Genomic DNA, 4,613 nt, shown 5'->3' with positions numbered 1-4,613 from the left:
GGGCAGCGATAGCAGTTGCTGCGTCCAACTCCAGAATTCCTGCAACTTTTCCCTGAGTCGACCTCTGGGAAGATTTTTTGTATTCATTAGCAGCCATCAGTTCAATAAGTTCATAAGCTTCAGTATAGCTCTTAGCCCACAAGGCTCCTCCTGATGCTGCATCAAGCATGGGTCTAGAAGTAGCACCCAATCCATTGTAGAAATAATTGATAATCATCCAATCAGGCATGCCCTGGTGTGGGCACTTCCTTAGCATCTCCGTATATCGATCCCAAGCCTCACACAGAGGTTCTCCTGTTTGCTGAGCAAACTGAGTAAGAGCATTCCTGATTGCAGCAGTCTTCGCCATGGCGAAGAATTTAGTGAGAAACTTTTGCCCCAGATCCTCCCATGTGGTGATAGACCCTGGTGGTAGAGAATATAACCAGCACTTAGCCTTGTCCCTCAGAGAGAATGGTAAGAGTCGCAGCTTGATAGCATCTTCAATCACATCATTGAACTTGAAAGTGTCACAGATCTCGATGAAATCCTTATGTGCATGTTGGGGTCTTCTGTAGGGGAACCCCCAAACTGAACTGAGTTCTGTATCATCTGAATCGTGCTTGACTTGATCTCAAAGGTGTTAGCCCTAATGGCTGGTCTTATGATGCTAGACTAAATGTCATTGATCTTAGGCTGAGAATAGTCCATCAAAGCCTTTGGATTTTCTGCTTGATCTCCCATCGCTACTACAACTGGTTCTTCAACTTTTTTTTCTTCCTCTACCTTTTCTTTGTCCACAAAAACTTCCCTACGAACCACTATCGCTTCTTCTCGGCTTGATCCAGATTTCTCTTACGAGTCCGAGAACGCGTATGCCTACACGCTCGCTAGATAACCTGAAATAAGACAAGGAAACAGATAAGTAACAATGTCTGAGTCAATGAACTTTAACGACCATTGATGGAAAATCCATAAACTAAAAATTAACACTACAGTCCCCGGCAGCGGCGCCAAAAACTTGTTAGTCGTTAATCACGCGCTAATAATACACGCAAGTATACGTGTTCGCAAGTAATATAGAATTCTTTCTAGTTCGTTCCTACAGAGACTGGCTTTGGTTAATTAATTAATTTATTCACTTAAGCAACAATGTATGGTTATTATTCAATGCTAAGATGATAAAAAATTGAGGTTGTTTATAACTAAGAATTAAACTAACAATTATAACTATGAGAATAAGTTTGACTGAATTAATATATATGACAAACATGGTATTCTAACTTCATTAAATACTTCATTAAATAGCCTTATTGTTCTTAACCTTAGCATGCAATGTGGTGACACTAATCAGATAACAAGAAATTGATAACCGCCAACTTTTATTGTACGAATACCATACTACCAGTAATCCACAAAAGAGATAGAAGCTGAATAGACACCAATTATATTGAGACCCTATATGTCTATAGAATTTGACAACATAACGGTTTAAGCACAAGTTATCTCTCTTGATTACATAGGGCAAGTAAGATGGTTATAATTACCTACGAATCATGCATAACAATACATGAACCTATGCTAGCATGGCAAGTTCTAAATCCTTAAATTCACTTTCGCTTCATTAAGAATTAACACACTATCTTATAAGTTCGCGACGCTCATAAGACGAATACGCACAACCAATACTATGCTATCATACAATCACCACATACTAAGGCATCAAAATAAATTAACTAAAGAAATCCATAAATAAATCCGCTAGAACCCCATAATAACGATTAACCCATGATCAGACTCATCATCAACATGGGTTCTGATGAAAGCATGATATAACAAATGTAGTCTTTATAACGAATAAATAAACCAAGTACGAAACAAGAGTAAGGTTCTAAAGTAAGAAAACTAGCATCCAAATTACAACTTAAAACAAAGATTCAAAAGTAAAAACAATATCTTCTTTGTCTTCATTGAATCGTGCTAAACGGTCTTCTTACGGCTCTCCTTGTGCTCCGGTACGTCTCTCTCTTAAAAATGTCCTTATTTGACTATATATAGCAGCCCTAATCAATTTGGAAGTTTCCCAATTAGAATTACATTAGAATCAGGATTCAAAACTTTCACACTGGCGCGGCCGTGCGCTATCAGAGTGCGGGCGCGCTGCCTTTTTAGAATCCTAGCGCGGCCGCGCGCTAATACAGCGCAGGTGCGCCGTCCTTCTGGGAAACACTTAGATTTCATCTTTTTCCTTGCTGCTTCGAGCCTGCTTTCAACGAGTTTTTATTCCAACACCACCTTGACACCAAATTAGCACCAAAACAATGCTAATTCACCTGATTACCTAGATAATGCCTGAAATGCAAAAACACTCGAAAACACGTTAAAACACTTAACGTGAGTGCAAACGCATCAATTCAAAGCTTATTAGAGCATTATAAAGTATCATAAATTCCACTCATCAGACGCATAGGTATAGAACCCGAAGTACCTCCTCGCAAAAATCTCAAAATCCCCTGATATATAACCATCCCCAAATCCACATAGTCGCCTTGAAGAATACCCCACAACATACGAGCACGCTCCACCGTAATCTCATGCACATGAGAAGATGGCATGATATTAGCATAGATAAATGAATTACAAGCATGTGCAAACCTGTTCATGCACGACGCAGGGAACGTGGAGTAGTCAGTTGTGCCCCTCTTGAACTTCCAGTGAGTCTCAGGCACACACAAAGTAGCAACGATCAAATCCAAGTTGAAGTTCTCTGGAGTCTTATCATTCTTGGTATCCTTCCCGGGCTTCCTCGCGGGCTGCTCAATCACCCTCCCTATCGCATCCGCACTGTACTCCATCGTCATCCCCCGAACCACAATGAAACTATTCTTCTTTGCCTTCACATTAGCATAGAACTCTCGAATAACACTCATGGGCACAGCAGCGGGAGCCTCGTAAAAAGGAACCCAGCCCATCTCCAGGATCATCTCCAACAACTTACCATCCTTCCCTTGGAAAAAAACCTCGCTCCTTCGCTATAAGCTTCGAGAGAAGCCTCGTATACTCCGTTTCCACCTCAGGAGTAGAAAACCTTGGCCTCACACCACCTGTACTCGAAGAATCGGTGGTGCTGCTTCTGAATTGAGTTCTTTATCTTTTAGGTACCATTGGGATTGAATAAGAGAGAATAAAAGCTAAGTGTTTGAGAGAGATTTGTGTTTGAGAATTTGAGATGTGGTGGAGAAGTTTGTGTATAAGTTTGTGTGTATATATAGGTGGTGAGAAGAGAATTATATATGAAATAGAAGTGGGAATGGATTATGGGAATCGTGGGAATAATGGGTTTGATTTGGAGAGGGAAATTTGGGATGTGAAAGAGTAAAATTCAGGTAGAAATTAATTTTGTAGCAAAAATCCCGATTTTCTCTTCACAACTGTTGTTTTTATTTTTTTCTGATCCAAGACCCCAGCGCGGTCGCGCGTTAGACCAGTGTGGGCGCGCTTACCTTATGCTAAATTGGCACGGCCGCGCGCTACATCAGCGCGGGCGCGCTTGGTTTTTGGAAAAACAGCGCGGCCGTGCGCTAGATCAGCGCGGGCGCGCTCAGCTTCTGAAGTTGGCCCTGAATTTTTTTCTTTTTCTGATTTTTTTTGTTTTTATCCTTTATTCTTGCTTCCTCTACCTACTAATATACAACAAACTTGGGTTGCCTCCCAAGAAGCGCTTGTTTTACGTCGTTAGCTCGACGTAGAATCTTGAGATCAAACGGACAATAAAACGGCACTAACCACCTCGCGTTTTGCCGTGTCACCATAATAGTGCTTCAACCTCTGACCATTAACCTTGAATATTTGGCCCGGATCATTCTCAAAATTTTCCACCACTCCATGTGGAAACACAGTTTTGATTATGAAGGGCCCTGACCACCTTGACTTCAACTTTCCAGGAAAAAGATGGAGACGAGAGTTAAACAACAGAACTTGTTACCCCGACATAAATGATTTAAGCACTAGGCCCCTATCGTGCCACCTTTTGACTTTCTCCTTATACATTTTGCTCTTCTTGTAAGCTTAAAGTCGAAACTCGTCGAGTTCATTCAATTGAAGCATCCTCTTCTTTCCAGCTGCATCCAAATCAAGATTCAACTTCTTCAAATCCCAATACGACTTATGCTCGAGCTCCACCGGAAAATGACACCCCTTACCATAAACCAACTGAAATGGCGACATTCCCAATGGAGTCTTGTAAGCTGTTCTATATGCCCAAACAGCTTCATCAAGCTTCAAAGACCAATCTTTTCTTAATGGACACACAACTTTCTCTATAATGTGCTTGATCTCTCTGTTATATAACTCTGCTTGACCATTCGTTTTGAGGATGATAAGCAGTAGCAATACGATGATTCACATTATAACTTTGCATCATAGCAGTGAACTTGCGATTATAAAAATGCGATCCCTCATCACTGATTATGACTCTTGGAGTTCCAAATCTTGTGAATATCTGCTTGTGAAGAAAATTAAGCACTACTTTCCCATCGTTTGTTGGCAACGCCTTAACTTCAACCCATTTTGAGATATAATCGACCGCCAATAAGATATACTGATTGTTACAAGGTGAGACAAATGGCCCCATG

General features: G+C 40.9%; 1 non-coding gene across 1 annotated transcript; it reads left to right on the top strand.

The window, feature by feature from the left end:
• The first annotated feature begins 227 nt into the window (after positions 1-227).
• Positions 228-334, top strand: LOC141679784 (small nucleolar RNA R71). Its single transcript, XR_012558183.1, has one exon. It is a non-coding gene; the product is annotated as a small nucleolar RNA R71 (small nucleolar RNA).
• The last annotated feature ends 4,279 nt before the right edge of the window (positions 335-4,613 follow it).

The sequence above is a fragment of the Apium graveolens genome, chromosome 1, assembly GCF_009905375.1.
Source record: "Apium graveolens cultivar Ventura chromosome 1, ASM990537v1, whole genome shotgun sequence".
Lineage (NCBI taxonomy): Eukaryota > Viridiplantae > Streptophyta > Magnoliopsida > Apiales > Apiaceae > Apium > Apium graveolens.
Note: the sequence above shows the minus strand (reverse complement) of the source record. Positions and strands in the feature narration are given on the sequence as shown.